We start from the raw sequence: 12,196 nt of genomic DNA, 5'->3' as shown, positions 1-12,196 counted from the left end.
TTAAATCGCACCATATAAAATGATCACATTCTATCAATTAAAGCATTCAAAAGCATATCTGATAAGAGTTTGTGTATGAATATATATATATATATATATATATATATATATATATATATATATATATATATACTCATATATACAGAAACAGATATAAGGAAAAGGGATAGGAACACCGTGTTCGTCCTTTATATGTGTTCCTATCCCTTTTCCTTATATCTGTAGTAGCTTCTAGCCTTTGGTTTGGCGGTACGGTCTCCGTATCTCTCACGCAAATAAGCTCCACACAATCCATCCAAGTGAGCTTCAATAAAAGCGAGAAGCAATTTGTGTCAGGACAGCATCAAGTTGATGGTTTTGTGGAATATGTAGTGCCCCATGGAGTCTTATTAAAAACATAGGTGCATGAAAGTAAATGACGCTTATTTATCGGCTACTCTAATCAATTTACTCGAAATTCCACCGATATCTATTTATTCTCGTTTCAAAATTATTGAATATGAGCGAAAGAACCTATCCGTTCGAATACTCAATTAAGCAAAATGGGTTAGGCTTCGGAAATATCTATGAGTTTTGTTTCCACAAACGCATTAATAGTTTTCCCGGTTTTATACTAACTTGTTCTTTTCGGAATTCTTGGTACAGCCTCGCAAATTTTAACTTTTTACCTTGTGATAAGTTTTTATTTCATCCAGTTTAACCAATAAATTAATTATATATCCTTTAAATTCTATTCAATTAAAATTTTTTAAATCACTTTTTACAAAAGTATCATTATCACTTATATGTGTTACTTAATAAGGTTTATGTTTGTTCTCAGTGATAATATTTATCTAATCGACCGGCTGGAATAGATATTTTTGGAATTTTTTTTCGCTCAATCTGAAAGATATGGAATATCTATGAGTTTTGTTTCCACAAACGCATTAATAGTTTTTTCCGGTTTTATACTGACTTGTTCATTTCGGAATTCTCGGTACAGCCTAGCAAATTTCAATTTTTTACCTTATGATAAGTTTTTATTTCGTCCAGTTTAACCAATAAATTAATTATTTATCCTTTAAATTCTATTCAATTAAAATTTTTTAAATCACTTTTTACAAAAGTATCATTATCACTTATATGTGTTACTTAATAAGGTTTATGTTTGTTCTCAGTGATAATATTTATCTAATCGACCGGCTGGAATAGATATTTTTGGAATTTTTTTTCGCTCAATCTGAAAGATATGGAATATCTATGAGTTTTGTTTCCACAAACGCATTAATAGTTTTTTCCGGTTTTATACTGACTTGTTCATTTCGGAATTCTCGGTACAGCCTAGCAAATTTCAATTTTTTACCTTATGATAAGTTTTTATTTCGTCCAGTTTAACCAATAAATTAATTATTTATCCTTTAAATTCTATTCAATTAAAATTTTTTAAATTACTTTTTACAAAAGTATCATTATCACTTATATGTGTTACTTAATAAGGGTTGTGTTTGTTCTCAGTGATAATAGTTATCTAATCGCCGTATGGATATTTTTGGTATTTTTTCGCTCAATCCGGAAGATAACACTTGAGTTGTATTAGCACTAATAAATACAACATTATCCTCCAATTAACATTTTTTTGTTATGCGCTCGTTGTTATGGAGGTTTTCATATACTTATTGTGAAACCAAAATAGGAGTCTCATGTTAATTTTGTCAAGTATAAGGTTCTCTTAAAGGTATATTCTATTGCGTTACCTATGGATGATTGACAAAAATCCTCACACATTATATTATAGATAAGTTTTGAATTTTAATAGTTACAAGGAATATAAAATGAGAGTGCAGCAAGAAGGTGTAGCCTTTGTTGTTTTTCTCCAAAGTCCTGGATGCTCGGAATTTCAACCAACCATTTTTCTATGCCTTAAATTTGGAGGAACATAAAATGTATTTTTGCAGTTTACCATGTTTTTGATGGCTTATAAGACTTCGAATTCCTCAATAACTTTCCCATTTAGCAGAAGGGATTCTGTTCATTAACTTTTATCTCCCTAAAGCCCTCCCTTTTTCTACATTCTCAAATGCCAAATTTTATCAGAAGTTCATTATCTCTGTTGTTAGCTATCTGCAACTGGTGTGACAATATTCACTCAGTTTGTTTTTTTAAAACCTTAATGAAGTTGAAAAAATGCTATTTTAAATGAACTGCTAATGAATTTGTAATATGTGCCATCTGCTCTGTTCCTAAGAAAATGTATCAAATTATTTACTAAATGGAGATCGAAATTATTCCGTTAAGATGATGGTACATTTCATCTAAAAATGTGGATTTGCTTCAGTTGTACAGATTTGGTCATTTGTGGTGACTCCTTTGAATCAATATCAACGGAAAATGCAATGGCCACAAATCCCTTGTTTCCGCCCCGTAGCATACTATCGCCTCCGCGCACAGGAGTACGGTGCGAGAGCTTTTCCAAAATACGTCGGACATCGTGGCAACTGTCACTCTTAACTTGATGATTAATGGTATTTACAATCGCTTTCTGCAACTGAAGCAGTGTCAGACGGAACAAGTTTACGTGAGATTTTTACGCTATGATGACACTAAAGTGGCTGAAAGCTTACGGATTCCATATGAGATATCTTTCGAGAAATAGTTTAGGGAGTATCGGATATTTCCAACCAAGGTATTTTTATTAGACCACTAATCTCAGTCGAGGCATAAGTTGACGGGATGGTGCTGAATTTTGGAAAATGGAGGCACCCTTCTGTGCTTTCTGGGCTGATCCGAAATTTAAATATGAATTACTCTACCTCGTTCTTTATTGCATCCCGTCAATAAGTCAGCGAGAGCTCAACATATTTGCATCGCATTTTTACTTCTTTGTAATGGCAACCATCATCACTAGATGTAAATTCCTATGTGTACTCTACGTTGCCGATCCCTGAGAAACATCATGTATAAAAGCAAAGTAAGGCAATGATTATGTCAAATATTCTGTAGTATGGAATTTTTCATTTATAAAAGATTCCTGCAAGTCACCTTTTTTATCGCAATCCCCTATATTTGTACATCCATTGAAGATTGTGGGATAAGTTCCGTAGACATAATATAAAAAAATAAAATTCAAAATTTCTGATTTAAACGTGGAAAAAATATTACAAATCAGATTCCAATAGCAATCAGTGGTTCCAATAGATTCAGATTCCAATAGCAATCATTCCAATGCAGTGGTTACTTTTTTAAAATTAACTACCTTGCGTGCGTGCCCTTACCTGTAACTTTAAGTTTTCCGCTGGCACTACCAAAATGTGTTCATTTATGTATTTCATGATGGAACTGGAAAGGAAATGGAACTTAAGTGCATTGCTGCAATTAATGAGAATATTGGCCATGGAAAATTCTAGAGAAAGAATTGTTTCCTCATGCAAAATCTTTGTTTTTTTTCTTTTACCTGAGCTCCTACACCAGCCTTATGGACCTATTTCCTCTAAAACATGTAACTAGATGTTATAATAATGATTACGAAGTTATTTTCAAAGAAATCTTTTTTTTTAATTTTCATAGTGGATAAATTTTCTCCTAGAAAGAAAGGGGAGCTTTCTCAGAAGTGTGGTTTTTCTTAAGCTGTGAGCAAATTAATTAAGACGGAATTAAAATGTGATAACTCTAAGCACTACACATAAAATATTTGTATGAGAAATTGGAAGAGATAAATTATGTTTGAAGTTAATTGAATGGATTTAATAGTAGACTTTCCCAATTTTTCCTCAATAAAAATCTAAAATTCTAAAATCGTCATCCGGTATCAAATTTGAGCACCTAGGATTTCTTACGTCACAGCTCACCAAAAATGGAATTGAGCCATACGCCCCAGAAATGCGATCGAGAAATGTTGGAAACAAGAAAAGGGGGAGACCGCTTCAAACTTATTCTGCGGAGTAAGAAATGAATTGGTCGCAGCGGTTTACCGATCTCCGGTCGTTTTGATTTTCAGTCCTTTCAACCAACTCCCGCTACAGCGTTGCCTTTGCGTAACGAAAACAGGGACGGGAAACGTACCCCCTCTTTTCCTTAGACTCCCCAGCCAGAGAGAATTCAGTCGAAGAGCGGGAGGCGTGGACTGGAAAACGAACACTTATTCCACGCCCTATTTGCTTTCTTTCGCACTCTCCGTATCCTTAGAACTGGGGGGGGGGGATTGGAGGATGAGTAGGATGGAATCCTTATTCTTTCCTTTCTTTGAGGCGTTGAAGTAATCAAATCCGAGAACCGGTGTGTGAGGAAAATGACTGAATGGGACGATGAGGAATTTCGAAGAGGAAGATACGAATGGAATGCACTTTCGGAAAAAGTGGGGGAGTCCCGGAGCGTCGGGGGAGATGGGGTGTATTTGTACAATCGACAATTCTCGCAACTGCACGACTCCGGAGCGACAAAGCTGATGGATTCATCATCGGCCTTTCTGCTGGCTCTTTCAATCGAATTTGCCGAAATCAACTTGCTTTTCCAAACCTCGGATGTTTAGGATAGGCTGATTCTTTCTAAGGCGACAGGGATCGGAGTGGAAGAAAATCAAATTTCAAAATTCCGTCCGTAGTATTGCAAAGGTAAACTTAATTGGTGGAGTTATATTCAGCTGTGGAGGCGAACGTTACCGAAGATAACATTTCATAAGAATATAGTGATCTATAGTTCGTTGGACTGCCGATGGCCATTTCTTCGATAAAAAACTGGTCCATCTCATCAATCCTCAAACTTAGTGCACTCTAATTTTTTATATTGTTCAAATCGATGTTTGAGATACATTTGGAATTGAGACAAGTTAATTGCATTCCAAGTAACAATGTATAAATCAAATCCTCATGCTGCCCTTCAGTGAAAAACATGGACCAATGATGTATTTTAAGTTAGAGTTCACGTTATTGGCTCCCTTTTAAAGCTCTCTTCCACGCTGCGCTATTCAAACATGCCTATTGTACTTCGTTTAAATTAATAAATGAATTTATCAAGTTTGTTTGCTGAATCAACTCCGTATCATTTTCTTAACAAGATGGAACGGACGAGTTAACCTTCTTTTTCATTTCTCCTTTGCCGGATGATCGTAATTATTTCATAGCTCAGTTATTCCTCAACCTATATCTAAATTTTAACTACAAATACTTTTCAAATGCTCAATGCCCAACTCATTTATACCTGTATTTGTATGCCATAATTTCACTTTCCGATAACAAGGGTGGGGGTATTACTGGCGCTGGCTTACATTAATGGCGCTGAAATATTTGACTGCAGAGAGAGTGTATTTATTTCTTCATAGAGTCCACCAACAATACCCCAGACAAAATCTAGAAAAATTGTTTAAATCTCTTGAGCTCATCTATTTTTGACTCAAATATTCGCATTCCCAGACTTAAATCATCCTCTTATTCGTTTACTTCGCCATATACTGTCATTGTGAAAACAGTGTTCCTATTCCCTTTGCCTAATTTAATTTATTATAGGCAAATGCGAATAGTTTTCTGAAATGAAGAATTATAATCGTACTTTCACAAATTTTCCTGAACGTAAAAATATGCTATGTTTCATAGTTAAGGAAAATAATCAGCATAATCCAAGATTTTCAAAAGGAAAACCTTTTTTAAGCAGCTTGGAGCAATCTGGTGAGTAGATGTAGACTCACGGAGCGGCGATGGTCCACAGACTGGTCTCCCTTTGTCGAAAACCACAGTCGTAAATCGCACTCAACCGGTACATACACTATTCACTAATTGTATAATGTTTTTCGGAAGCCCTCACCTTTTATTCCGCGTTTCCAAACCGCCTGCTCCTTTTCCTTCTTCCGCTTCTCCTTTCTCCCGAATTGCCGAACACTCATGAATTTTTAAGGGAATTGCTTTCCTTTCCTTTCATTTATTTCCTCCCTTGTGATTGCATCTCCACGCTTATTTTCGTCCTTCGTTGCGTGTGTGTGTGCCTACGTTGGAAGCTGCATCGCTTTCTCTCTTGCGTCACGAGGACATTTGAAGTTTCAAAGCTGTGAAACCACAAATCGCTTTGTTATGATGAGGGGACGAAGATTGAATAAACAGTGATTTAAGGCGTTAATCCATGCTACCATGGTGTGAAAGGCAGAAAAAGCATACTCTCTCATATAAATCGAATATTTTTTATTTGCGTTCGATTTTGCTACGTTACGATGGTCTCTATCAAAACCAGTCTTGAATAGAGTGCATTTTTCTCTTTGGAGCAACCAAGTTTACTTCTTTTCGCACTATGGAGATGGAAAATGTCGGAATTTAACTTAAATCTGAAAATTAAATATACAAAATAGCCATTTGAAAGCTGAATAACGTATAATATGATATCTAGCTCTATTTCTCTCTGTGTAATTTTCATGGCTTAACACATTTGTTTGACTATTTTAGGAACTCGATTATTTTTGTGAGTTTGTGAGTTGACTCGAAATGCAACAATTAGGAAAGTTTTTAGATCCAGGTTTTAAATGCAGTTTAAAATTAGTGTTTCATACCAGTTTACAAACAATTTACTCCCAAAGATGTCAATATTTTTTTTTAGAAGTGGAAAATGATTCATAAATGTTTCTCTCTTGCGACTTTAATTTTAGCCTCATTTTCTCTTTCATTTTTTATCAGCCTCTCTTTCTTATTGTGCTGTCTAATCGCCTTCATGGTCACATGAAGCAGTAATTTTTTAAAATATTTATGCAGCCTCAAAAATACATGGAATCCTTACAAATTTATTTAACTATTAAAGCTTCCGGGTTATACATTGTGAGCAAATTATCCTATTTCTAGAACCATAACTTAATGAATTTATATAACTCTGCATTATATAATGTGGATCTTAAATAAAGAACTTTTAAATGTATGCTGACTTCCATTTACTGCCTGATCAAGGGCCATTTCCAGCCAGTGCAAATTGTAATATAATTAATAAGTATGCATATTGAAAGGGGTCAATATAACGTGTTTCTGTAAGAATATGAAAAATGGAATCCTTAAACAGACTTTTCAATTTGTATTATTTATTTGCGTTACTCTACCAACAATTAAATCCGAACCTTCATTGGCACGCATGGAAAACGGTGTATTTATGAACGTATCTCTTCTCCTCTGTATACTACAAATATGCATGCCTAAATATTTAAATAAATTATTTATTTTGTTTCTGTATTGAAATGGGTACTCTCGGCAATAGTGACAAAAACGTAATGCCTTATTATGATGTTGACTTCATCTTAGTATCGCCACATCCAATATTGTCGTGAGAGTTAACAGAGAGAAACGAAGTTCTAGTACCATCTGAACTTTAAGTAATTTTTTTAAGAATAAATTAATGCTGATGAAAATTTTTTCCCTTTCTTGTTTAAAATTTAAAAATGCAATGGATGTAATTAACAAGTAAGTAAATATATCATCAACATCAGTGTTTCAAACCTAGGATTGGTTTACTGCAACCATCCATTCTACTCTATTTAATGCCAATTTCCTCAATCCCCTATACCCTCTCTGTTTTACCTCTTTCTTAATTTGTCCTATGTACTTGTCTCTTTGTCTTCCTCTTGGAATCTTCCCTTCTAGTTTTCCTTCTATTATATTCCTTATCAACCCATTGTGCCTCAATGTGGGTCCAATCAATCTATTTCATCTTTGCTGTATAGTTCTCCATATGGTCCTATCCTCTTCTGCTCTATATACTTCCTCGTCCGTTATTTTGTCTGTCCATTTAATCTTCAGCATTCTCCCCTATCACTATGTTTCAAAGGCTTCTATTCTTCGCTGGTTAACTTTTCCAATGTTCCAGGTCTCGGAACCATAGAGCACCACACTCCACAAGAAAGTGTTGACGCATTGCTTCCTTGTTTCTAGCCTTAGGTTCTTTGAACTTAGCAATTGCCTCTTCTCCATGAATGCGTGCTTAGCTTGGGTTATTCTTCGCTTGATGTCGCCTATTAGATGAAGAATTTCACTTGCTCTAGTTTCACCCCTCGAATTGTGATAACTGAATTCAGCTTCTCTCTTCAACACAAAAGGGTTTTAGTTTTCTTCTTGTTGTTTTTCATATTATATTCCCGCACATTCCATAGCACTTAGAGTTTCCTGCAGGTCCCCTTGCGTTTCCGCCCCTACTGCGATGTCATCTGCAAACCGGAGCATGTTGATTTCTCCTCTGTTTACCTTGACTCCTTTGGCACCCAATTCTTGTGTTTCTTTTATGGCCTCTTCTAGGTATACGTTGAATATTGCTGGCGAGAGCTGGCATCCTTGTATTACTCCTTTGTTTATTTTGGCTTCTATTTTTCTTCCATTTTTCGTTTGCATTGTTGTAACCTGATTCTCGTTGGATTTCTGTATAATTCTTCTGTCATTGTAATCCAAACAAAGCGCTTCCAGTATCTTGAACATTTTTTTTCTATTCCACGTTTTCGAAGGCCATCCAGGTCCAAGTCCACAAATGCCACATATAATGGCTTATTTTCGTGTCTCATTTGTTTGACCCGTACTCTGAAGCTGCTCTTGCTCCTAGGTTTTTCCTGAATCCGAATTTGTTTTCTGGGAGGTTTTCTTCTATCCTTCCTTCTAATCATCGGCTAATTATCCGAGCAAGGTTTAATGATGTTTGAGTCACCAGGCTCAATGATTTGTGTTCTTCGTATTTATCTGTTTTCGGTTTCTTCGGTATTGAAATCATTATACTTTTGTCAATACCTTCTGGCATCTTTCCGCACTCGTAGTTACCTTTGATTTTCCCATAGAGGGCATCCTTCGCTTTGACCTCCAGGGCAATTATCATTTCTCCGATTATTTTGTCAACTCCTGGTGCCTTGTTGTTGCTCAAGTCTGCCATGGCTCTCTCGAATTCATTCTTAATATCTGCGGACCCCGATCGGCTTTATCTATGCTTCCATCTTTAATTAAGTCATCTTCTAGTGGTTTTGGAGCTTGATAGAGTAATTCAAAGTATTCTTTCCGTCTATTCCGAATGTGGTCATCATTTATTAGTATTTTTCCATTAGCAGCTTGGATTTTTTGCGATTTTTTTCTTTCCCCGAATTGCATCTCCAAAAGTTTAAAAGCCATCTCCTATTTCCCTTTCTCATGAATAAATAAGTATAAATAAATATAAACATATGTATACATATATATATACATAATCAGTTTGCACATTATTGGAAAAAAGGTAAATGTTAAGTTGCCCCTTAGATTACTTTAATGGTGCTAAGTAGCTTAGGAAAATAAATAGGTACAGACTTTTCATTTCTCCTAATTTAAGCCTGAATGAAAATAAACTTTCAAACTCTTAGGATTCAAGCCTAAATTACCGCGTATGGATCATTAATACTATTATTTTATAATTTTAATGCGGGAACTATATTTAAAGTTGTGTTTTAACAATGCTAAAAAACGCTTTTGGCAAAAATAAAATAAATAATAAAACAACTGTGTGGGTCTCTAGTTCTGTAATGGAAATCGTTAAAATTATGAACTTCAAAACTTTTTTTTCGGACCATATCGCTTTTCTGTCACAAAATATGATATAGCTACATTAGTATTGGTAAATAATAAAGGGGATGAGAGGTCGATACTTCTTCCATTAATGGGTTGAACATTGAGGCCTGAAATAAAAACAAAACAATATTTACTTTTGAAGTACGAAGAGAGTATAAATGAAAATTCTTGTTAGAAATGGACTTTGGTTGAGGCAAATTTTAAATAAGAAAAATTTGGTAATATTTAGTAATGAGAAATTCAGTGCTTTGTATGTACCATGGGCGTGTCAACCTTGAATAGACCATATATTACTCTATATAAATGGCAATTTTTCTATGGGATTAATATTATAAACTCACAGTAAACATAATATGTTAAACAACATTTGATAGAATCCATGTCAGTAAATCATATCAGATTTTAACTATACGTAGAATAATGCCAGAAAATTGAATAAGACATAATGACATCTACATAATACCTCGCAAGCCGTCGCAAGGGCGTATGGTGGAGGGGTTTTAGAACACCACCCGTACCATGACTGAGTAACTTTGAGCATGATATGAGAATGTGACAAGGTTAGAAAAAATGTATGGGAAAGGTATTAGGGCTATAATGTTAGGTATGCAGTATGTATATATATATACATATATATATATATATATATATATATATATATATATATATATATATGAAAACACAGATGTAGATTTTTAGAATATAGAGACACAAAGAAAGGACACTCACAATTTGTTATTTTACGTTTCGACAGCACGGCTGTCGTCTCCAGAATCTGATTCTGAAGACGACAGCCGTGCTGTCGAAACGTAAAATAACAAATTGTGAGTGTCCTTTCTTTGTGTCTCTATATTCTAAAAATCTATATCTGTGTTTTTATATATTTGTGTGTCGCCGAAGAGCGTTCCATTTCGAAGATATTTTATATATATATATATATATATATATATATATATATATATATATATATATATATATATATATGTATATATATATGTATATATATGTATATATATGTATATATATGTATATATGTATGTATATATGTATATATATATATATATATATATATATATATATATATATATATATATATATATATATATGTATGTATATATATATATGTATGTATATATATATATATGTATATATATATATGTATATATATATGTATATGTATATATATATATATATATATATATATATATATATATATATATATATATATATATATATATATATATATATATATATATATATATACATATATATATTAAACCTCTACCAGTTGAGGTAAGTTTTCGATGGCCACTACTACTACTAAACTATTTATTTTGTTTCTCCTGACAAAACATAACCCAACATTTTAATCTGCAACAGGCCCGCTTCATCTCTGTACGCTTCCTTCATTCCGTCCAGCATCCCCATCCTATTCCTGCCATTTCCTCGTTTTTGTAAAAATCTCCATTCTATTATAGTCAATAACATATCACTGCCGACCAATATGCTGCTTTTTATCAATTTTTTTGCCCCCTTTTGATTTCTTCCAACAATACCCTATCCTCGGTCACCATACCTAGCGCTTCCTCGTTTGTTTTACTTTCCTAAGGTTAGATATAAATAGAGAATATAATGTAAGTACGGTTGTTTTAGGTCCAGACTTACTCCTTACTCCAGGGAAAGGCCGCTGTATGTGAGAACTATAGATTGGTTGATTGCTTTTGCATGCAGCTAAAAGAGTTCCAGCCCTGACGTTATTAATAGAGGAACGTAGAAAACAATTAGAATTTATTTGTCATTATCGCAGATTATGAAAAGGGCTTTGATACAGTGAATAGGTTGAATTAATGAATTTTTTGAAGGAAATGGGAGAGGAGTGAAAGTAAAGGAAATATATACGCACATGTTACAAGCTCAGAGTCCTCAGGTGCGAGAAGTGGTTGGAGATTCGGAAGGGACAGTGCTACGTAGCGGGGCTAGATAGAGGTGCCCATGATCATTTGTTTTATTCAACGTAAACAAGGATGTAATATTTATAGAGTCAAGAAAAAATGTGAGATAGGCGTGAAATTCAGCGGAACTAATTAAGTTAGTTAGGTTTGCGGATGAACAAGCTCTTAATTTCAGGTCAATCGAGGGCTTGCTAATATTGCCGAATGCCTTTTGTAGTTAGTGTGAAGAAATTGAATGAGAATAATTGCAAACAAATAAAAGCTAATGTAGTTTCCAAGAAATTAGTTTAAAGTAATCGCAAACGATAAAAGAGGAATAGTAAATTGAGAAATAACTAGGAAACCGTTGATAAGGACGGAACGATTAGAAATAAAGATTTGAAAAGGAAAGGGAAAAATGTAAACATAGAGAAATGTGGAAGTAAGTATGTGTGAAGTGTTTTATAATACACAAAAGTGGGAAACAAATTGAGCGAAAGGTGCAGTGTGAGGATGGGAAAATTTTATACTGGAAGGGTGAGAGGGATACGTTGTTGTGGAAATGTGAAAGCACTGTCAGGAAGTAAGAAGAGAACATTTGTGATGACAATCAAAGATGAGTCAGGAAAACTATTGATTGGATGACACTTTTAAAATTACCATCACGGCATATCCTTGACGTCTTCGAAGTTTTTATAACACATTCAATTCAAATCCACAAATAAAAATTACAATCATTACATATAATCCGTATTAGCA

The sequence above is a fragment of the Hetaerina americana genome, unplaced genomic scaffold, assembly GCF_022747635.1.
Source record: "Hetaerina americana unplaced genomic scaffold, ioHetAmer1.1.p SCAF_4, whole genome shotgun sequence".
NCBI lineage: Eukaryota > Metazoa > Arthropoda > Insecta > Odonata > Calopterygidae > Hetaerina > Hetaerina americana.
This window is presented reverse-complemented; position numbering follows the sequence as displayed.